At 47.4% G+C, this 24924-nt stretch overlaps 1 protein-coding gene and 1 non-coding gene across 2 annotated transcripts in view; both read left to right on the forward strand.

The window, feature by feature from the left end:
• Positions 1-24924, forward strand: part of LOC119405054 (ATP-binding cassette sub-family G member 8) — a 351665-nt gene that overhangs the window by 237361 nt on the left and 89380 nt on the right. The window lies entirely within an intron of this gene.
• Positions 7501-7574, forward strand: Trnas-gga (transfer RNA serine (anticodon GGA)). The gene has a single exon. It is a non-coding gene; the product is annotated as a tRNA-Ser (tRNA).

The following is a 24924-nucleotide window of genomic DNA, read 5'->3' on the forward strand; positions in this document are numbered from 1 at the left end:
CTTGATATAGTCCTTCCCCATTATAAAGCTTTTTTTTTTCTCTGACGGTACTGTAAATAAATACGTATAACAGTACGATGGTTGTGGTAATTATGATAATGATGTTGATCTGAACAAACAGCATTACGACGTGTTTCCCAAAACCTTTCCCAAAACCTTTCCCAAAAAAAGGCTGAATAAGGGGGGAGGTTTTTTTTTTTTTTTAACAGCGAAGGCGTTTAAGCTATAGCCGTAATGTGCGGCCCATCAGAAAACTATCATCATCACGAACGGGTATGTGCCACACAACTTGGACAGATCCCGCTACTCACCGCTAGGGCGTGGCGGTTAGTAATAACCCTGAGAACGAGCACAGAGAGAGAGAGAGAAAGAAAGAAAGAAAGAAAGAAAAAAAGTAAGAAAGAGAGAAGGAAAGAGAGAGAGAAAGAAAGAGAAGAAAGAAAGAAAGAAAGAAAGAAAGAAAGAAAGAAAGAAAGAAAGAAAGAAAGAAAGAAATGAAGAAAGAGAAATTGCAAAATTCTCGCCGAAAAGAAATTCTTCACGACGCGGGATTCGAACCCGCGTACCCTCGATCCGAAGGTGAGCGTCCTAACCACTCGGCTATCCAGGCACGCTAGCACAGCATAGCATAGCCTTGTACAGTATAGTGTAGAAAGTGGGTGGGAAAGGGAATTGAGCGTGAGGAGGAGAGGTGTGATGATGAGGAGAAGGCTACTCACCACTGGTTCACTAAGAAAGAAAGAGAGAGAAAGATGTAGAGAGAAAGAGAGAGAGAATTAGATAGAAATAATGGGAATAAAGGCATAAAAAAGATAGGAAGACTTGGCACGACTAGTGCGAAGCTGCCACACTATAGGGAGCGGGAAAGGCAACGGCGGCTGCCAGAAGAGCCCGAAGCGATGGAAGCCCTATACGCCAACGACGACGTGCCCGTAGATCTATGAGAGGTGCGAACGCTCGGCTCTGGAGTTTCGACATCCGTGTCGTGACTAACCTAGCTAAAGCCTAGCAACAACCTAGAAGCAGCCAGATTAGACTTCAGAATCGTCCAGTTTCGCTGGTTGAAGCCTTGCGCGACTTAGTCATCTCAAGCGACTTAGTCATCATCAAGCTTCGGCATTTTTTTTTTATTATTCTACAAGAACCAGCTGAACATTCACTACGAAAATGCCTAAGGATGATTCCTTTCATACTTTTTTGCTACCCGCATACAGAACCGTGCCTAACATTTCTTTGCGAACCTGATCTTCTATCCTTTCTTTCATATCGCAATCACCATTCCAGATTCCCCTCACTTACTGCTATCTCAGAAATGCGCGCTCCAAAATCATTTGCCGAAATGTCTCATTCAAGCAAGATCAAATAGCGAAATTGGATTTAAACGTCGGACCGCGTGCCCCTATATTCCTTAATGAGCGCTTCATTTGAGCGTCGAGATGGAAGAACGTTCTTTTAAGAATTCTCATTTGAGGTCCGAAAATTCCCCGACGTGATGATGATTATGATGGCGATGACAACGTGCGGAGCGGGCTGTTATTGAAATTCTTTACGCCGGGCACAATTTCATTATCGTCCTGGACTCTGTAGTAGAAAGGACGCTACTTAATAAAGGAGATTTGTGCACAGCGCCGCCGGCAGTGCTTGATGAGAAAATTCCTCCGCAAACTTCAGAGACGCGAGAAAAAAAAAAGTACGTTGACAGTGAGCAGACGACGGAAGTTAAGCGAAACAAAGTCAAAACTAGACGAGACGGGAAGAAGAAACAGACATCTTAAAAAGCAGACAAACAAAAGCACGAAGTCAGGAGATCTTCTGACGTCATGCTTCCTTATCTGTCTAGTTTGTTTTTGTACACTTGTTTTGTCTGCCTCGGCTTCATCGCATCTTTTTTTTTTCTTTCCTTATCGTCGCTTTTCTTCGCGTTGTTTTGACTGTACCGTGCTGGACGTAGGCTTTATTAAGTTGAAGTTTATTATAGGCTATTTTATAATAAACTTCAAACTTCATAAAGCTAGTGACGTTGAGGCTGCGGTTGGCGAGGACCAATCAAAACGCCGGAAAGATCAGAGACGATGAGGGGAAAAAGAGAAAGATGCGAATACCTTTCCTTGAAGAACCATTATACGAAAGAAGTGTAAGAACAACATAACTAGACAGATTAGGAGGCATGACGTAATGGCTACAGAGTTGAGAATACGAGCATAAAAGTGAAGCAAACAAGGCGAAACACACGAAAATAGTTTCATGAAAAGGTACTCTAGGCAAATAAGGAGGCATGGTGTAATGGAGGTGAAAACACAAGCAATAGGGTGAAGCTGACGAAACAAGTAGAACAAACAAACGAACAACCAACCAACCAAACAAACAAACAAACAAACAAACGAACGAACGAACGAACGAACGAACGAACGAACGAACGAACGAACGAACGAACGAACGAACGAACAAATAAGGATTCATGTCATAATGGAGGTGAAAACATAAGCGTAAAGGTGAAGCAGACGAAAGATGTATTGTAAGAATATAACTATACATATTAAGACGCATGACGTAATAGCTAGCGAGGTGAAAATACAAGCATAAAAGTGAAGCAAACAAAGCAAAGCAGACGACAAAAGTTTACGGCAAAGCAACTATAGACAAATAAGAAGACATGACGTAATGTAGGTGAAAACACAAGCATAAGGGCGAAACAGGCAAAAGAAGTGGACGAAAACAAACAACTAGACAAGTAAGGAGGCATGGCGTAATTGTGATGAAAACACAAGCACGAAGGCTGCTCAGACGAAAGCAGTAGAGAAATAAACAAACAACTAGACAAACAAGGAGGCATGACGTAGAGGTGGCGAAAACACATGCACGAAGGCGAAGCAGACGAAAGAAGTAGAGAAATAAACAAATAGACAAGCAAGGAGGCATGACGTAGAGTACGCGAAAGCAGAAGCATAAAGGCGAAGCAGACGAACGAAATACAAAGAAACAACTAGACAAATAAGGAGGCATGACGTAATGGAGGTGAAAACGCAAGCATAAGGGCGAAGCAGACAAAGCGAAGCAGACGAAACGATTCACTGGCCGGCGGGCCGCGGATCCGCATCGGTGGTGCCCCCAGGTGAACGCACTTCCGCCTTCTCCATACTAGTATATGCGAACAATGGAGAGATACGAGCAAAGCGCCGCCTCAAACTTTTCTTCCCTCTCCGCCTCGCGGCGGCCTCTACCTTGAATCTTGCGTAATTCAAGCAATCCAGCGCGCTCCTTTGTAACGCGTTGCGAACTCAAGAAGCAAAAACGGAGGTGCAAGGACAACAATGACTGCAACAATGGACGCTGTTGGGAGTGTGTCTGCTTCTTAGCACCTTTCCCTGTGGACAGGGTGGCCCGCGCCATTTCACCCACACCGGCTTGGCAGTTAGCTTCGCTGCTACGTTGGCTCGCTTATTTCTTTTCGTTCTTTTTTTTTTTCTCGCGAAATGGGAAACGCCGTCAACCGTAGAGACAGGCGTTCATTCTTTTTCTGTGCAGTTCGACTATTCTTTCGGTGCGTGCCTGAAAGGGAAAAAAATTAAATGAGAGAAACTGAAACCACACACAAGAGAATATCACACTAGTACCGAAATACCTCAGTAATTAAAATAAAAATTATAAATTTGGCAATACATGCACCTGAAGACTCAAGGACTTCTAAAACTAATTCTTGATACTATAGTTCCTGCAACTCACGATGCATCTCGAGGCATTCAATATTTTCTTAGTTGCGAAAAACACTAAACTAAATAGAAGATTTCGAAACATCCTATATTCAGTGTCAATCAACCGTTGCAGTGCACTTTGAAACTAGTAAGGTAGTGGCAGACGCCTGCTTCTGCATGCTAAGGGCTCTCCTAAAAAACAAAACCTTGGTCATGACGTCATCAGGTCCTGTATGATAATACCTTACAACGCGGGTGTGGTTACCGGCATTATAGGGTGAAATCGCTCCCTTCAAGATTAGTTTTCATTAGCCCGATAGAACGGTTACTTTCGGGGATTCAATGTGAAAATCACGCATCGGAAGCGAACATTGGTGTCGGATGTCTATGCGAAGTTCTATTGTCGTGTCACACGAGTCTTAAGACACGACAACACGACACGTGTGAACATGACATGTCCCAATAATAACTTTGAAGCTGTGTATGTAGTTTTATACAGAGCGTAACAGTAGGTCATGTTCGAAAGATAACTGTCGGGACGATCCTTTCTTTTCTTTCGGCTGGTGCCATCTCTTCCGCCACGTGCAGCAAGCAAAAAGCATATCATTTAACTGTTATCTGTTCATTTTAAGAAAGGAAAGTTGACAACCTCCCGTTTGTAGCACGAAGCCACAAAGAAGTCCATACAGATTTCTCAGAAAGAAAGCTTCTTAGTTACCGAGAAATTCGTCCTTGATTCAATCCCTGAACCAGGATGAATTTTTTACTAACTGAGAACCTTTCTTTCTGAGAAATCCGTATGAATTTCCTTGCGGCTTCGTGCTACAAGCTGGTGGCTGTCAATTTCCCTTTCTGAACCATTCCGCCACCTTGTGGGATTCCGCAGCAACGATTTGCAATATTCTGTTCATTTTTACACCTAACAATGCGAACGCCACTAGCTGGATTACGACCCCGTCTATTTGTACGCTTTTTCTGTGCGTATACGACGCCGACTCTAGAGGAGCGAGGTACCTGAATGTAGCAAATATTTTGCAGCGTTGTGCTCATCGCTAGAACTTATACCGGCGTCACACGGGCGCTTCTGATCGCGATTAGGGCCGATCCAGATTAGATTTCTTGATCGCGATCAACAATCGTCGCTGCTATACGGTCCAACCTAGTCCGGATCGAGTCTGGCGCAGGCGTCAGTCAAATAATAGTATCTGGGGTTTAACGTCTCAAAACCACGATATGATTATGAGAGACGCCGTAGTGGAGGGCTCCGGAAATTTTGACCACCTGGGGTTCTTTAACGTGCACCTAAATCTAAGCACACGGGCCTCAAACATTTTCGCCTCCATCGAAAATGCAGCCGCCGCGGCCGGGATTCGATCCCGCTACCTTCGGGTCAGCAGCCGAGCGCCATAACCACTAGACCACCATGGCGGGGCGTAGGCGTCAGTGAAATCGAGATCTGTCAGCCAAATCGCGATGCGCAGGTCGCGGTCGTATTGATCCCGATAGGGCCTGATCGCGATTAAATGAGACCGTGTAGCAACACCTAATCCGTATGGAGCCTAATCCGGATTGGCCTAGATCGTGATCAAAGGTGCCCGTGTGACACCGGTATTATTCTTCTGCCAAAGCAAAACAATCAGGAGTCGAGAGCGAATTCCTGCAACCTGCTAATGTTGTGCAACTCAATACCGCGTTGCTCATGCAACTGCTGTTCTAAATTACAGCCCGTGGAAACTCAGTCGATACCGGTGTGCGCTAGTAATTGCCGCTTTCTTCAGAAGTGGCGCGCCTTTACCCTAGTGCATTGATTTTGTATGCTTCCATATGCTCGAATAATTAATTGCACCCGTCGTGGCCATCCATGCAAGTTCTTCACACAAAGAATACCGTCGTTACGCTGGACTCGCCGTGTGCTCGAGAGCGTATAGTTTGTGTACAGCTCATCTGGCATTTACCTTGGAGGAAAGAGAAATTGCGTACAAGCGTGAGTAACTACGAGGAAATTAAATACTGGCTCAGTTTAGCTTACCCGGCAAGGCCTCGCCTGTATACGTACAGAGTGGGCGTGGCGTTAGCGTCGAAACGACCGTCGAAGCTCACATCAAATGCAGGCTTCGCAAGCAGTCGTGCAATACGTGAGCGGAGATCTGGGGCTTCCGCTAGCCGAGAGTGCCATTCGTTACACCCAATTATTGAAGTAAATCGGCACGCGTGTAATGTTACGCACTGGCACCGCAATGCCTCTACTTGTTGCTTGCCGTTCGACCAACACTGAACACAACTACACAATGAGTTGAGTTGAGCGACTCCGGCACACATTGCTGCGCAAAGGCACAGCAGAGACACAATATGCACGTCACGGATGCTCTCTTCGTGTTTGTGCTTTTGCGATGCAGGATGTCTCTGATTAAGCATTAACCAGCACATTAACATGTACTTATGCAGCACGCGTTTGCTTGCAAAATGCAAGTCCTATGCAAGTGCATTACACCAGCAGGGTCTCATACAAAGCGTGCTAGTCGGAAAGCTCACGGCTAGAGTTGAAGTACACTGCACGCAACTGTCGGACACGTTGGGTGATTTCGTGCCACTCATGTACGGGTTTGGTTAGAAAGCGGAACTCTCGGTCGAGTGGGTTACATCACAGGTTCGTACCAAGGATATCACGGAAAACTCTGACGCTACCCAGTTTGTGAATAAAGTACGCAAAGCTTAGCGTTAACGTTTGCGGCCACTGCGCATGCTTCATAAGCCATACCCTCTTGGGTACCCACGTTACATTTCGAAAATAGCGTACGTTATCGCTACGAACCCTATTCTAAAACTACCTGCTATATATTGCCACGTGCGTTTCTTATTATCACTTTTGCTGTATTCGGTTTTCGCCCACAAAGACTGTCAGCAACGCTCAACGCAAACCGCGCCTCATTGTTCGGGAAGGTTCGCGATTGTTGTAGATCGTTTTGTAAAGATTGCGCGCAGGCCGCGAACAGCCTAGATTATTCCAGAGCTTGCGCGACCACCAGTGATAAGACTGGAATATTCGACGTCACATGTATAAATGCCGACGCACTTCACCACTTGTCAGTTGATCGACGGACGACGCTCTGTTCGCCGCTATCAGTGTATACCGTGTGTATTGCTGTGAATTAACTTCCCCTTTCTCGGCCATAAGTTCGGCCAAATAAAGAGCTTCATCTTGGACACGTCGCCTTCGGTCTTCGTCGACGTCACGACCACGGGACAATATATGCGTGCGCTAATTTGCGTGATATCCTGATGTTAACCGGTGTACTATTGTTAAACATACCGATACATATGGACCCCAAGCTAAATTTAAAAGAACGAACGCATCCTTACTTTATTTTACACATTCAAGTTCATGCGCAGTGAGTTCCGACTATCTGAGGATTAATGGTGACGTCATCATCATCATATATACATCAATATATATATATATATATATATATATATATATATATATATATATATATACATATGGTAAATCAGTTCTGCGGAATCCCGCAAGGTGGCGGAAGGGTTAAGAAAGGGAAAATAGACAACCACCCTTTTGTAGCAAGAAGCTACAAGGAAATCCATACGGATTTCTCAGAAGTAAAGCCTCATAGTCGCCGAAAAATTCGTCCTGGTCCGGGGTTCGAACCCGGGACCAACGCCTTTCCGGGGTGGTCGCTCTACCAATTGAGCTAACCTGGAAGCTAGCAATTGGCAGCGCGAGGGCGAATTCATCGACTGAATTCATCGACTGACGTCGATGAATTCGCCCTCGCGCTGCCAATTGCTAGCTTCCAGGTTAGCTCAATTGGTAGAGCGACCGCCCTGGAAAGGCGTTGGTCCCGGGTTCGAACCCCGGACCAGGACGAATTTTTTGGCAACTAAGAGGCTTTATTTCTGAGAAATCCGTATGGATTTCCTTGTGGCTTCGTGCTACAAACGGGTGGTTGTCTATTTTCCCTTTCTTATCAATATATATATTGCTATGTTACATAGTGGCACAAAGGTTAAAGAAAGGTATATTGTTTGCTGTTGGGTCGCTACGCTGCATATTTCAAGTAAATGAAATAAAGGCGTACAGTCCCCTTTCATGTTGCAGATTTTGAGCATACTGAATTGTGTCGACCGGTCATATTTACTCGCCCATTTCTGTATTTTGTATCTACTTCGATAAGGCCATGATGCAAACCTAGTTTCATTCATTCATTTAGTTTTGCTTCTTTTCTCTTCTGAGCCCTATTGTTCTCGCTTACTCAATGAAGACACCTGTCGATGAAAAAGTGAAACATCACTCGTTATTCTCTCATGCTCGAAGAAACGCGGAGAGTCGTGCGTCATACGCCTTCGTCCAAAGTTTCCGTATCAACCATTTCTCGGTATTCCGCGACATGACACGCGTACACGTTGTATTACACGCGCGGTCCTTGTAACACTCGTCTCCTTCGATTATGCGGCATCTTCCATTGCCGAGATTCCAAACCCACGACATGCCCAGAATCGCAACGCGTCACAGACACTTCCGAAGGCGCGTAGTGCCTCGCAGCAGGTGTCCCCTCGCACGTGTAAGTGTATGTCTTGTCGAGACACGCGAGGAATAACCACTGAACAAGGCAGCGGGAGGCGGCAGCGCCGAGTGGACGTACGTGTGAGGGGCGCGAATCGACCACGCGCCCAATACGCCTGCGAGAGTGGGGGCCTCTTGACGGGTCAGCCTCGACCTCCTGACCTCCGTCCACTTCGCGCGCTCGCTATACGAACGACGCGGGCATGGCCCGCCAGCCCCCCACGGACGCCCGTTGACTGACTGACCGACTCCTTCGCGGACGGGCCGACGATTACATCGACGAGACGCGCGTGCCATTGCGTGCGTGAGGTCAGCGGATTCGCAGGCTTCATCGCCCAACAAAGAAAAGAAAAAATATCCTAGGAAGCACTAAAACGCAATAGCTGCGCGTAGCACTTACACGCATACCGCGCATGCTTTCTTCCTACACAGCGTTGCCATTCGAAGTGAGCTCAGTGGTATACTGTACGGTATTGGGAAAGGCCGTCCGGCACTGCAGCGTCAGCCCATGCGGAAGCAGGCGTTTCACCATGGAAACGGAAGTTCCGGAGATCGTAGTGGAAGTATTATAGTATGTGCTCGCTCGCTGGGAGCTTCGATTGCCGGAAGCTGTCATTCTTCCTGACCGGAGACATCTGGGACGCGCACGCACGGCGGAGGAGAGATCGAATCATGCAGCGGGGCTCTTGTAAAGCTCGCCTCTTCTGATCGTCTGGGGCGCAGCTCAGGTATAAACCGAAGAAAGGGTAATAGCAGGAGTGACCTGGACGCGAGCCACTTATTTCTATCTCTTTTTTTTTTTCGCTTTGCGAGGCGTGTGTACGTACGGAGTACTGTCCGGTTTTCTTGTCATTGACGTGTAACTCTGTGACATTCTTAAAAGATACGCATCGAGCAAGAAAGATGGATGACACGTCGGGGCGACACGCCTTGCTTGAGGACCGCACGCGCGTGTGCGTGCCAGCGCGAGCTTGTAAACGGTGGAGGCACGTTCTGTCCTCTATTCCTGTCTGCCTTGACTTAACGCTAACTTTCGCTGACTATAACCGGAGCAAGAATCGAATAGACCAGTTACAACTAGCGCGAACCTCTTGTGCCTGAATTATTTTACTAGCACCGTCTCCTCTGTGCTTCGCAGACGGCGGCAGTGCGAACGGCGGACTGGGAACTACGACACCTGCCAGATGTGATCACTATAGTGTGTGCAATGGTGTCGTTGTTGTACGTATCTTGTCGTTGAAGATATCTTAGGCACCTAAGAAATCGTTTGCGAGACGAAGTTAATGTATATTCGGCAAAGGAAGATTACATGTGGAGCCCTAACAAAACGACGGTCGCAAATTGTCGAAAAGCGACCGCATTGGCTCAGTTGCTCGCCGCTCGATTTTTGAGTCGCGCGACTGCAGTCGCAAACCTTTGTACCAATCAGATGCGCAGAAACATGACGTCAGCTTATTTTACGGGAGCAATCGCAATTCGAGAAAGCGTGAACTCTGGCGTGGCGACTAGTGCAGATCGCACGCAGATGTGAACATCGGTCGTCTTGAGTCGCTTTTTGGTCGCCAGTCGCAAACGATCGCGCGATCAGTCGCGAGTGTGAACGAGCCTTCACATATCTATTCTCCACCTCCGCGCTACTGGAGTCGCAAAGTTGCTTAACCAATCAGCGGCGCGGAAGCGCGACGTCGGAATACCTGAAATGTTATTTTACGTTGCCGTGGCTATGCTAGCGACGAAATAGATGAAATAGAAGCAATCGCGGGTGCGACGAAGAGCACTTCGCCGTCGCTAGTGTGAACATCGATCACCGTGGGTAGCCCCTCGGTCGCTAATCGCGTACTCGTCAGTCGCCGGTGTGAATGCACGCCGCCTATGTGCGGTCTGCACAGCGGCCCATCCAGAATGGCCTTGTGACATCGCCTGCCGTTTCGGATATCCAGGGTGTTTCAAGAAATGTGTCCAACCTTCTCAAAAAATCAGGAAACTGTGACATTTGATTGCTGCCTTCAGAACTGGTTTTTCTGTAGTGGCAGGCATATTAAGATGGCTAAAGCAATTATTTGGGACTGCAATTAAAAAAGTTAAATTAATTAACTTTTTAATTAGTGGAGTTAGGTGGTTGTGTCAAATGGGAGAATTGAAGTTCTTCATGCCAGAAACCCAACCCAACTTTGAGATTTCGAAAAAGTGGCATCTAATAATAATTATGAAGTAATGAAATTCAACCAAATTCAATGGCGAAACCTAAACAGAAACATGGAAGAACGCAACTGCCATATTCTTCTGAGACGTTCAAAATGAGTTAATGACTTTTTCTGTAGCGCTAGGCATCTTCAGATGGTTAGAGACATTACTTGAGGCAGTAATTAAGGAAGTTCAATTAATTAACTCTTTAATTAGTGGAGTTAGGTGACTGTGTCAAATTGGGAAATTGAGGTTCTTCGTGCCAGAAACCCATCCCAACATTGAGATTTCGAAAAAGCGGCCTCTAGTAATAATTACGGAGTAATGAAATTCAACCGAATTCGATCGCTTTCGCTGTTGAAAGCCGTTGCATTTCGTTGAACTTCATTACACCACAACAATTACTAGAGGACGCTTTTTCGAAATCTCAAAGCTCGGATGGGTTCCTCGCATGAAGACACAATCACCTAACTCCACTAATTAAGAAGTTAATTAATGTAACTTTCTTAATTACTGTACTAAATGATGTCCTTAACTACCTTAAGATTCCTGCCACTACATAAAAAGCAATTCTGAAAGCCCCGAGCGAATATCGCATTTTCCTGATTTTTGGAGAAGGTTGGACACATTTCTTGAAACACCCTGTATATCGTTACCCTAAACCGACTGGCCCAATACGCTTCATTCGCAAAGACATGGCAAAGCCGTACAAAGGCGGCTTTCGTCGAACCGTATCAGACGACTCGCGCGCGAGTTCTCCGAGTCACCGAACAGAGGGTTCCCATTCAGTCGACGCGACACAACACAGGACACTTCTACATGCGCACTGCTTCTCTCGCCGACCGCAACCGCCCACAGTGGCGCCATAATCGCAAGCTCGTTGCGCCAAGGGGGCGGTTGTTATCTGCGCAACTTTTATTTCTACGTAGGCGCGCGTGGCGACCTACAGGGCCACTCACCCGAAAGCCCTTAGAGGACTGTAATTTGCCTTTCGCCTCGTATGGCCTCCCAACAGACACGCGCATGCGCCTTCGTGGCGCAACGGTTGCTGAGAAGTAACGAAAACACGTGACAAGAAAAGAAGAAGAAAGAAAACCTGCATGCCTCCCTTCACGACGCGTCCCAGGCGACGCCATCTTGTTCCGCCCCGCGTCGTACCTTCCTTTTCTCTTTTTATTGTTATTATTGCATCCGGTTCTGTTTAGGGTGCGCATTCTTTCCGCCATGCCTGCGCTTTCTCATCAGCCGTGACCCAATTAGGCGTGCGCTGTTTAATTAGTGAATTGTCAGGTTTGTGCGGATCGCGCGCGCCCTCGCTGTAATAAAAGAAGCCTGCGCGTTGTCTCAACCTGTCGCAGCAAAATAGGGGGTGCAGCGTTGTGAAGCCTGCATGCATGGCTGACATAAGCGGGCAATCTTGTGTTTATTGTTGTTTGTCTTTCTTTGCGTGGACATGTTTATAGGGCGTGCGCAGATATCCATCGGAGGGGGGAGGGGGGGGGGTGGCGGCAACCTCCCCCGCCCCGCTCTTCCCGACCACCTCCAACTGACGCCCTTATTATGACAACGCAATGCAAAGACGAGGTACTAGGGGGGGCAGACCCTTCCCCCCACCTTTTCGCACACCTATGGCCATGTTGCTTGCTTGGTCGCATGCTGAATGCACGATAAGATCGCGGCTTCAATCCAAGTATGATGACAGAGGGCTTTAGTTTGCTTGCAAGCTTTTAGTGATTTTGGATTTGCCGGATTCGTAAATGTAAGTGTCCGGATCTCTGGCAACACCTCGCGGGCGCCGAGATAAACGAAGCAACCGTGAACTGTTATTGCAGTAACCACGCGTAGTCTGCTTGAATGGTGCGATTTATAGGGCAACGCTGTAATTGCGTATTTGTTGCCTTTTGAAATGTCCTCTTTTTTGCATTTTTCTACAAGATCACTCTCGGAATACGAAGGCATGTATAGAGGCATTATGGTCAGGTTAAGTGTCCCAAGATGCCACTATACCATTAGGGTATTTTAGCAACTCCGTACGGTAAGTACGGCAATACCTCCCGATAACAAGACTCAAGTTCAAGTGTTCTAGCTGATATAGACAACTAGTTCTGAAGCTTTCCACGTGCTGACCGTAGCGAAACAACGCATAACCAATAGCATGTCTGACAGCGGAAGCAACATTAGAGGGACGCGACATGCATCCATCGCGATGCCTCGGATCTCCGAGCACCGGGGAATAGCTTCGAATGCCTTAAGCTTTCCTGAGTGGCGCATGGTCGGCCTGACTCGGAGGCGTTTACGTTTCGAGTATAAAAAAACCTGAACACTGCTAACAAGCTCAGTGTGTAACTTTGCATACAGTCGACGAGATATATTGTCTCATTTCACGGAGTACGTGGAACACGTCACCTCATTTTCTTCGCTTCGCTATAGTTCTCGTGTAGCTCCAAGATACTGCGGCGCACTAAAGGTCGAAACTAGACGAAGAGGACTGGCGCCTGAACACGTTAAACTTGCCACTTTAATCAAGTTTATTTCTCACGTAGACCCTGGTGGCCGGAGTCGGCGACACTGGGGTGCAAACGAAAGCTTCGTAGAGCCATCTCGCCTCGGTATAAGATATCTGTAGCATCCTCGACGCTGCACAAATTTACCGAAAGCCAATGCGTCGACATGCTTTCTCCCGCCCATCTTTCCTGCCGCGGTCACGTTCCCTCCGGCTTCCGCAACAACGTCGAGTACGGTCATTGTTTTTTTTCTCGGAGCGTCGGCTTTGAACACCGTCCCGTTTCGCAAGCGCGGACGCAATCTGTCTCTCTCTCTCTCCTCTGCCTCCTCTTCTATTTCTCATTATTATCATTGTCCGAAAAAAAAAAAGGTTGATTAGTTCCGGTCTTCGCGTTGGTTGGCCAACAGTCTACGCAGTGTCAGCTTGATGTCGCGTACGAGCGGCTATACAGCTAATTGAAAGGCGTACGCAGGCGTGCCATGTTATTACGATCTTTGGTTTAGAGCGAACGCGACACCCGGCGACGTTAGGCCTTTCGCTGTTGACACTTGGTGTTGCGTGTTTCTGTCCGTAGTTTGAACAGGCTTGCGTAGTGCGTCAAAGGTGACCCACAGATACCCGCACTCGCAGCTCCGTGGGTATCGGACTAATTATGCCTGCTTGCGGCAACAGCGCACTAATTAGGACGATCGCGTTCCCCTTTTCAAAAAAAAAAAAAGAAGCTGTAGTGGGCGTGTCCTGCCCTCTCACCGTTCCTGTAATACCGGTGATGCTGTCGGGTCGTTTTATTTTTGCATTAGATCGCGTAAAATAGAGCAGACTGTCGAAGTTGAAATTACTACCGAGGTAAGCTTGCTTGAAGAGCTTCGACAGCGGTGCTGCCCTCTGGGAGCATGTTCCTGATTACAGTGACAATGCCGCGCACTATAAATGCGTAGGTTCTTCTTAATTGAATTCAATACTGAGCATTTCTTTTTTTTCTTTTTTTTTGTTTGTTTGGCTGGAAGCACGGTATAGTTGTGAGATTATGAACAATCCGAGCTGCTGTAGCGACACTGTTAGGCCGATCACAGCTCACGAGATGGCGGCTTCAACTATATGACTGATTTTATTCTCGCGTCTAAAGATCAGCATCCGTCGCTGCGTGCCTATATAATTGTCCATGCAGGTAGACAGAATGATTAGAAAGCTCCTGCAAAATATGAGGCAGATGCTTTTGCATGGCCTTCGAGATTGACATTGCGCGTTGTGCCTGCTGGCGCATGACCCTTAATCTCGGAGGTTATGGCTGTCGTTAGTAAATGGAGTTCTGCTGCGGCCACGCACATCACACAGGTTATGTGGTAATTAATGTTCTCGCCTTCCGGATTGCCCTTCTACGGCTCGGTCTATCTTGAAGCAATACCTCGTATCACATTTTGGCTCCATCTGTAGCCGTTTATAGATTAGCTGTCAACACAGCTTCACATTGCAACGGCATAATCACTGGTTCGACGCACGTCGATTCGAGAATGCCGATTATAGACCACCTTGAGACACTGCGCTGTTCTTGCGTCTTCTCCCGCCTTAGCCGTTTTCTTTGTGCGTTCTATTACAAGATTAATTGCCAGCTCATACCCAGAAAGCTATACCTTTGTATAGAAACCACTATCACCGTGTCATGTAGGAATGCGTAGTTGATGAAAGCAGTAAGTACGAGGTGCCATGTACCGAAGCGTATCGGAGGCCTCCTACACAGACTTTCCTGCGCGCATACGTTAAATTAAAGAAAGGATAAAAAGAGCCAATAGGACCTTGTTGCATGTCAGAGTTAGAAAACGAGGCCTGCCAGTTGGCGCCGATTTGTGTGTAGGAACGGATAGCTCGGTCCTGATATCATGTCTAGGCGCGCGCGGCCTTCAGAAACTCTTGAAGGCACCTTGTAGTGAAGCTAATAATTAGTCGAGCAACTTCATCTCAGTTGCCTTGGAGCGCGGGCGTTCTATCGGGGCCACCGAAGTAATGAAGTCTTGCCAATTGAAAATCACATCTATAAAATGTACGCATTATAGAAATAATGTTGTCCAGTACAACGCAGAACTATTTTGCTTCAAACATCGCGTATCCTCGAATTCTTTGTTTCCGTTTTCTTTCTCTTTCATTTTTCCCCCCTATATATCGCGTGGTTGCCACGAGTTTTTTCATACATTCGTTTTCGAAGAGTTGTTCATCAAAATGACGACTCAAGCTCCTTGTGTTCTATCGCGGCTTCACAATACTTCGCCACTATTTATCTTTACTGCTTATATCTCACATATTACAGGCAGTATTTAGATGCACGGAGTACGCGCTGACTTCATCAACGCCACCTTATTGTCATACAGCCAGTATGGCAGAAAATCCGCTGTTTCATCGGAATCCCCTCATCCCCAAACAGCGAAGTGGAACGTGTGAATAAGGTATGCCGAAATGACCCTTTTGACGTCACTGGAATATGCGTAAGGCTTTTACACCCCCCTCTATGTAAGCTAAGGTTCTTCGATAAAATGTGGCGTCAGCGATCAGTGTATACGGCAAGCATGACCGAAACGCCGCTGTTTTATCTGAATTCCTTCATCCCCAACAGCGAAGTGGAATACGTGAATAAGACATGCACGCTTTTGCTGTTGACGTCACTCCAATACGCCTCTTTGACGTCCGCGCTCTAAGCTTAAGCTCCCTCCGAATGAATGTGACGTCAGCGATGGCATCTCATGCTCGTCGTAGCCCCCGATCCTTCCCTCCTCTATGACAAAGTCATCCGCGAAACGACAGCGGGGCTCAAGCCGACGTGACGCGAGACCGGTTCGCGTTCGAAGCTATAGGGCACCGATCTCCGAGCTCTTCCTCCCTTTCGCGCATACGTCGCCGAGACGTCGAGGCATTCCGTCGCTTTATCATGCATGGCTTGTGTGACAACGACGCGCAGCCCCTCCTCGCTCCATCGAGTGCGGCGCGACGCAACGGGCCATGCATAGCGAAAGAGCGGGGTGCCAGCTACTATAACCAAAGCCGGTATAAGTCGGCCGTGCGCGAGTCGGAACGGCGCGCTTTCTCGTTCTTTTGCTTTATACGTGATCGGGTTTGGCGAGAAACTAACGCACGCATAGATGTGTGCGTCAGTTTCGACTGCGTATAAGACGCAGTCGAAAGCCTGCATGGCGTTTTCCTCCCGGAGATGTGGCCGGGACGGGATCGTGGCCGACAGCGACGAGCTTCGGAATGTCGCCGGCGTATTTATGTATATGCGCGTGTATGCACCGTCTCGTTCCTTTCACTCGTTAATTCGGTGCAGTGTGGCGTAGGTTGGAAGTTACCGAACGTGCGGCTCCTAATCTGCCAGTGGGAAGGGAGAAAATTTTGAGGCAGAGCCAACACAGTTAATTACTTGTCTATGTTTGTGTACGACGGTGTCACTGGAGTTGCGTTGGATTATGGCATTGACGCTATGACAGCGGATAACTTACATTATCCGACATTATAAGTCACTATTAGTCCATGTTTACCATCATTGAAGAGGGTACTGACAAAAAAAAAAACTTTTAATTGTTTTTTTTTTGCGTCCAGTGAAAGGACAAACCTTGAAGAGTCGATAGAATATATACTGAAGCGTGAGTACACCCTGAACAAGTAATTACAGTATGTTTTTAAAAAGCTCGTTTCGGTTCCTACTGTACCTTGACGTCACAACACGGTATGAGCCTAACATCACATGCTCGCTCAGGATATCGTGACGTTACCACGGCCGCTCCGCGGCTCCTTTGGCGACGCACAAGCGACAATTTGGATGTTTTTTGGTATCTGACGTCATCACAACTAGCCATACTGGTGCGTGAAGTCGCCAGAATCGACACTGTAGCCTGACGTCACAATAGTTTCGATGTCAGTAGGTGCGTCATGTGAAAATCAACTTTAATGTCGATGTAAAGCATCTCAGCATTTACTGAGCTTTCCACTTGCTCAGCGTCGTCTCTGTATACATCAGATTTGTATGGCAGAGTAAACACGCCTTCGAAAATTGGTGACAGTACCCTTCTAATTATCCAACGCGTGGCCGACATTTACCAGCGGTAACATTAGCCATCATTTAGCCAGCAACAGCCAGGGCTAACCGGTGCTGGTACTATGCAAGTAAATGCGGTAGGCCAGCACGCCACACACACACACACACACACACACACACACACACACACACAGACAGACAGACAGACAGACAGACAGACAGACAGACAGACAGACAGACAGACAGACAGACAGAGTAACTTCATTGTGTCCTTTGACGAGTGTTCCTAAAAACCCGCGGAGGGCATCGCCAGCGAAGGAGTCGTGAGCCAAAGGTTCCCGATCGCTTCACACCATCGCTCGCCGTTCAACATTCACATAGAACCACAAAGAGTTGAGACGGTTGGTACAGGGGTTCATCACAGTTACGTATGATTCGTCCATTTGTGCACGGTGAAATCGTTAGGCATAGATACGCGCAAGTTACCTGCGTCAATTTGCCCGGTTTCGTTGTCCCTTACTATTGTACGAAAGACCAAGTGCAGGATCATAATTGAGCTGATCGATGATATATGCGCCCGGTGGCGAGTTTGCGCAGTCTTTGTTGCGGTTTTCAGCGGTACCTGACTCCGTTATACGCAAAGTTTCGTGTAATTGTTGTCATAGGCGTGCACATGGTTCCCGCTAAAGGCGGAAAAGTTTTATGGCACCTACCCCCCTCCCCCATCCCCCGTTGGTAGTGTCCAAAAAATAACATTTTTCACAATGGACGAAGCAAAAAAATGAAGTAAATGAAGCGATGACGTGTTTCTCTCAATGGCCTGCCTTTGGTCCCTGGCTTTCCTGAAGTAAAGATGGGAATTAGCCTGTTCTTGGAACGCAACATCGGGGGTCTTCAGCCGCCATCATCGCCAAAACCTTCGTTGCCATAACCCTGCTCATTCAGCAATGACGCGACGGAAGGGAAGATGGAGAACAGAAAGAGGAAAGAAGATAGGAAAGGTGTCACGCGTGGAAACAAAGGCTTTCAAGGCAACAATGCGATTAAAGACGACACTGCTGCTGCTAACGCACGAGGCGACAGCACGAATGACTGAAACAGTCGCGCGTGAAATATTTCTGCATGACATTTTTATATATCGCGTATTTTCGGCCGCTGCTGACGCGCTGTAGTGCCACAGCAGTCCAGGAGTTCGTACTGGAAGTGCATTGTACAGGCCCTTCGTGAGCACCTATAGCTTTTGTGGCACGCTGCACGCAACTGTGGCAGGGAGAGTCGCGTAGCGAATCGCCCGAATTCAGCTCACGCTTGAGCCCCAACGTTGCGTCTTTCGTTCGATGCACGTCGACGCCTTTCTCCTCAGTTTGCGTGCGCGCGCGCGGGGTGCAAGATCTGTCATGCGGAGCAGCACGTTTGAGTTTTACACGAGCTGTCACTGTTGGATTGAAATTCCCACTGGCCCGATTTCGTTTTTCTTTGGGTGCCTAGGATAGTAACCACTCGCTGGGACGTTCCGTCAACGCCAAAGAGGGCGCAGTACTATTGCACGGTGTACTACGAGTGTGGCGTCTGAAAACTGGATCTAAAAAAATGTTGACGAAAAGCGACGTTCAGAAATGGGAAAATATAGCACTCTGAAACGCGGTTCCGAAAACACAGCGCGGTTTATTAATGTATCTCCGCCATTGTTCCAACTACTTCTTCCTTCTTCTCAGCAGACTACCCACTACTAGTGTATGTCCCAAGTGTGTCGTGCCAGAAGAAGAAGAAAAGTATGCCACAACCCGTTTGTAGCAAAGAGCCACAAGGATCTCGAAATTTATAAGATCTAATTTTTTATATGAGGACCTCGTCAAAGTTTACCTATCGTCTTGGGGATACTGGTATCGTCATGTCACGTTTTCTTTTTTTTATCAGTGTTTTTTTTGTGCAGATACAGAACTAGCCTAAAGATTATGCCCTATTTTTGTCACTTATTTATGTTAAGTTGCCAATAATAGTATGGGTTAAGTTGGTTTGAATATTTAGACGGTCTTATCAAGACTGTGTCACGTTGTACACGTCGTTTCCAACCTCCGCAATCGTGGGTGACAGCAAGTCCACTCCTAAAAATAGCGGCTATTCTACGTATCTAACGGTAACCATTAAATGTTGGTTTCAATACTTACAAAGTGTTCTCTTTAAGAACGTGCCATACTGTATACATCGTTTCTAATTTCATCGATCCGGTCTCCGTGTATGTGCAATCCATACAACAGACACATCCCACTGGCCAGACCATCAAGTTATGTTGGCGTGTATCCCAATTAGATGTTCCCTCCGATAATGTACCAGGCTGTATACATCGTTTCCAGCTCTCGCGATGCTGAATGCGAGCCAGTTCACTCGCTGCAGTACGAGCCACCCCACTGGCGAAAACATTGACCCAAGCCACTTGTTTCGATTCCAAAGCATTCTTCTCTGCAACCTGATCGAACGGTGCACATAGGCGCGGATCAAGAGGCCAGCTTCTTAGCTCTGCAAGGCCGACCCTGCATCGTGGTGTAGCGGCCTTGAGGCGTGTTCAGCGTCAGACAGTGTTTATAAGGGCCACAGGCCTCTTTGCTAAGGCCTCTCAGAATCTTATACACCGCCTTCCATTATCACTGAGTCGTTTCCAGTCTATGACCCGACTCGTAAGTGCGATCGCAGCTCTCTACGAACATTTTCTCTTTGAGATTTATGTGTGAAGTACCTGCTTTCTGTTTGTATCAAACTTTCTCGGACCGGATCCCGGAGGCCCTCTTCCTCTCAACCAAACGACAACGAAATCGTCTGCTTACTCTTCCACGCGAGGAGGTCGTCTGCATAATCGGCCGGGTGCGAACGCGTTTTTCCTGCCTCCCTTCTCTTTGAGGCCGCCATTGTTTCAAGCGTGCTCGCGCGCTTTCACGCGTAACCTTGTTGCTCGCAGCGGCAGGCGATGGCCCCGGTAACGCTTAAGCAGACGATGCGTTTCTGCACGCGCTCTTCTGCCACCGCATAAGTTATGCGGACGACTTTTTAACGCGATAGCGTTAGAGAGCTCGTGTCGCAGAAATTCCGTTGTCGGTGTCGGCACTGTTGGTTGTGAGCGAAAAATCGACCGTGAGCGAAAAATCGAGAAAGCAGCAAATAAAATAAAGAATAACAATTTCGGTTTCATGGAGGATCGAACCCGGGCCGTTCGCGTGGCAAGCAGGTGTCCTACCACGAAGCCACGAGGTTACTTGCAGCTACTTCGGAAAAAAACACTACATAAATGCTATGTAGTGGAAGGAGTCTCCTTAATGCATTTTGTTCGACAGGTGTCACGACGAAAACGAGCCCATTCGGCGATTTGTAGGCGCATTTGGGAGACCATCAAACTACGTCGAAAAAGGCCGGGATAGTGCAGCCATCGCCGCTAAAAACACACACGAACTTTCAAACAGCTCTAAAAATGGACAACTATGTCCATCTAGCGGAAAACATATCAACAAGCGAACAGCAAACGCTAGATAATGTGCTACCATCTGTGAGGCATTGTGAGACTCTTCATGGCCTCCGAGATGGCGAGCGCGCGGCGTGTATCTTAGAGGCCATGCGACTCTTGCTTTAGATCGAAAACCTGTGCCATTCGCGCGCGCGCGCGCGCGCGCGCGCGCGCGTGTGTGTGTGTGTGTAACAAAACACATTAATAGGTATGCACTTAGTGGTTGAAGTGCGCACTAGGGGCCGGATTTCGCTATTGCGTTCACCTCTTAAAGGCGAAGCTTAAGGGTCCCCCAATTTTTTGTGTATCGTCGGGCGACTTAGGAGGAAGACCGGTGCATACAATGGCTGCCCCCCGGCTGGTGGTGGTTGTTTGGAGCTAAGTGGAACGCGAGATACCGACACGAAGCTGTGTTGTACAGCTGTGCGTTCGCAAACAACTCGAACATGGCACACATCGTGATGCACTTTCGTTGGCGAGTTTTGCTTGACGGATACCGGTTCGAGCGCATATTTAAAGTCACGTTCCAGAGCGCCGCTTCAACCGGTGCAGTCTGCACGCGTGGTCCGAAGCAACACGATGGGCCTTCTGGACATTGAGGATGTTGTTGAAGACAATCTTTTCCGGGGCTGATCTATCCATGCTGTAACGGAATATGATTTTCGCGATAGCGACAGTGATTTCTGGCCATATCAAACTACTGGATCTACTTGTATGTTTCTCAGGTGTTGTAATAAAGGAGAGCATCAAAAAACGGCGCTAACAGCGACTCATCCGACGTATGCAGTGTCCTCTTATTCCGTAAAGCGTAATTTGTTAACTGTAATACGTTTGCAGTTACCGAACCTCAAGTAGCACACTGCTGTCGGCTAAAAGCAGTAGGGAACATTTTTTGTGCTTTGTATCTGTATGTGCGTAGCGTTCGAATCTTTGGAAAACATTTCGCACTCATGATACAGGTAGTTTGCACGCGATTTCGAAGTAAACCGCTGAACGTCAGCCGCTGAGCATCTCCAAAGCCAATTCTCACCCACGCCAGTTACCGACGGACCACGTATCGTCTGTGAGGTCCAGCATCTCACACTGCGATCAATGTAGAAATGAAAAAAAAAAGTGTAATGTGTCATTGTGTTTTCCATGAGGCTTGACGTATGTCACGACATGACCATACGCGTGTTTTGTTTTGGCCTAACAGTAACGAAGTATGGGTGAGAGAGACGATGAGTAGTGGTGTAAGGAAGGATCACTTTGCATAAAAGCACACGATAGCTGCAGCAAAAGTAGTAGGAAAGACTGTAAAACGTTGCCATAATATAAAAAACCTCACCTCTCGGTCCGGTCCAAGGAGGTGCAACCATGCCTAGAAGCCCGAAGTGTACAGGCGGGGTGTTTTTTGCTATCGGTTCGGTGAACACGATACCATCTTCTTCGCTATCACGGTCGCCATCGGTAGATAATAATGGACGCGGAGCACGTCTTTCAGAGATGTTTATCACTCTAGGTGCTATAAGGACGCCTGCCATCGCAGTGTCATTGTTTCCATAGAAGACTTGTACGAAACACTGACTGTAAACAAATCGCCTTTCGCTTATCTCATGCAACAGCAGGAATCCTGTAGATTTACGATGTCAACAGGCCATGGCGACGATAACAGGGGAGTAAATGCAGCCCAAGGTTGAAGCTATTCATCCGGCCTACATAACTGAAGATCTCATTCAAACGGTCGGCGTTGAATGAGATTTCGCCATTCACATTGTCCCCTCGCAGCATCGCCTCGTGCCCGCCGACGCGAGTTGACTCTAAATGATGCTTCCTTAATGAAGTACACTCGTGTTTTAACATGTAATAACAATCACTCGCTGTAGAGTATACGGCATCTATGTTTGCGCGGTGTACGCGTTCGCGCATTTTGCAACGATTACGCATTACCATGCCGTATAGTCTCGCTTGCTTCATTGCCCTCGCAGGACACGATAATCTTTTCGAGCCCCCCTGCTCCGTAAGATGTGCGACCATGCAAAGATGTTTTTCTACGATGCAAATTCATTTCAAAGAGCATGCTGCTAGTTGTCTTGATCAAACACCTTACGCGATGTAATTATTTGCTTTGTTCTTTGAGACAATGCATTCCAAAGCCTCCTCCACCAGGTTCCTGTAGCACGAGTGCTATATGGTGCTTTCCACAATACTAATTTCGACTACTACATGTACAGGGTCAAACACCGCTAACGGGAACACGCGAGCCCGACGCCGTTGCTCTGCAACGCAATCTAGGACGAGCCTGGGGACCACGGGCCGCGGGCTCGCGTGTTCTCGCCAACAGTGGCCGACCCTGTACTCATATACTGTTGACTAACTTTGGCTACATGTTGGCTAGCATTACATAATGGCGGCTAACTCTTGCCTAATATAGGTCATTCGTTGTTTTCACAGCGACGTGTCTTCGTTCAGTCTTAAGACAATGACTGGGCTGTCTTGAAGGCAATGTCGCTTACTACAAGCAATTGCTAATAGGCTGGCTAATGTTCAGCTAATGCTGGTGTATATGACGGCTGGCATTGGCTTGTGCCTGCTGACTGGGCTATTCCTCAAATCTGTGTTTATTGACTGCTGTTTTCTCAGCTTTGGTGCCTCTAAAACTGTATCTAGTGGCATAGAGAGAAAGAGATAGATACAGGACAATGTCAGGCAAAAGCAGCCAAGCCAAGGCAGGTTGGAAAGCCGAACACCGTCCACTGTCACTTGTGTTATATGCGCAGTCTTTTGTACTATTACACGAACGACAGCGCATATTTCTCAAAATTTTGTTTATGGTTGCTACTTTGTCCGCTTTTGGTGTCTCTAAAGTTGCGGGGAAAGAAAAGGAATGAGAGAGAGAGAGAGATACAAGACATATCCGACAAGAGAGCAGCGCGACGAGCCAAGCCAAGACAGGTTGAAAAGCCGAGTACCATCCAATCTCATTCGCGTTATATGCGCAGTCGTTTGCATTATTACGAAGCCGGATGTTCCCGACGCTATTTTCCTTGCACCCATTGTTTCGGACGAGGCGGCATTACCGCTCACGCGTAATCTCGCTGCCAGCAGACGGCGCCGCGGGGTACATCGTGAGATAGCAGACGATACTTTTTCTTGCGGCCATCATGCCTCCGGTTGTAAGTTATGCAGAATTTTTTTTGTTTATTTGTTTTCTTATCTTCGGGCACGCTGCGTTACTGGCAAATGTGGATCGCCCCGGAGGCCTTCCTACGGTAATGGAAAGGAAATCGTTTGCATCTCATCGCAGGTTCTTTTCGAAGATGCGTTCCAAAAGCATTGTGCATTATGGAGCATCCTGCAATTCTTGCTTGTGTGTTTTCGTGCTTTGGTCTTTAAATATTGATAGCTCTTTTGAGAAGACAAGCACGTCGCTATAGTTAGTGTTTCTCAATGCTACTTACGCAATGGCGACATGAAAAGTTTCCTTCGCCTTAAGGATACCCGTGGTTTCAAAAAGTCACACGGTTCGTTATGCGTTCGCCTAAGGTAGCCTAAGGCGACTTGAAGGCGAAAGCCACCTTCCTCTTTTCCTTCATCTTCTCAGCCGATTATATTGATCCATGCCCCCACCTCTGAAAGCTTCCTGCACTCTCACATGGTTTTGCATCACTGCTTCTGAGATCGGCCCACGTTCGACCAAGCGACTGTACCATATAGTGACGTCATCGTGTCACGTCACAAATTTTGGCGACGTGTTATGTGATGATGACGTCATCGTACATGAAGGTTTTTAATTACTTCGTGTTGACGCCGGTGGCGGTCAGTTTTCGTGTCTGATGAGGCATCTAAGGCTTTCGCTTTAATGAGGAAAGCACATTCGTGGCATCGGTCTAGCCCTGTGGAGTTGTCGTACAAGTATCGTTGTCAAGGAAACAAGAGAAATTGATCGAGGGCTCCGTCTTCCTCAGACACTGGCGTATGAAGCCGACAGACAATGAAGCCAAGGAAACCAAATGTGCATCTTCGTAAGAAGCTTCAATTTTTGTCGAGCGTATAGTTAACTGTACAGTCAAGCGCATAGTCGTGGATGTGTACCATAACAAATTTCCAAAGACCTACCGTGCTCCAATTTCTAGTTTGATGTACCATTTATACTTTGCCTTGTCCGCACTAGGCACACGTCGACGTCAGTGACGTGTAAACATATCAGTCCATATACGTATTCAATTTTGCTTTACGCTGCTTCGCCATTGTCCTTTTTACAATACTGGCAGTAGCAATGGGAAAATACAGGTTCAGCGAACCTGAGGGCGTATTTGTTTTCGGAAGCTTCGAATCCGCTCGAATAGGGGCATACTCTCAGCTGGGTACTCGTTGCATGCTCGTTGGAAAGCTGTTGGTTGTTCTACACTTCCGCAATTTCGAGAAGCATTATCCCTCTAAACCATTTCGGTTCTCAAGCGACAATTT

This window comes from Rhipicephalus sanguineus, chromosome 9 (assembly GCF_013339695.2).
Source record: "Rhipicephalus sanguineus isolate Rsan-2018 chromosome 9, BIME_Rsan_1.4, whole genome shotgun sequence".
Classification (NCBI taxonomy): domain Eukaryota; kingdom Metazoa; phylum Arthropoda; class Arachnida; order Ixodida; family Ixodidae; genus Rhipicephalus; species Rhipicephalus sanguineus.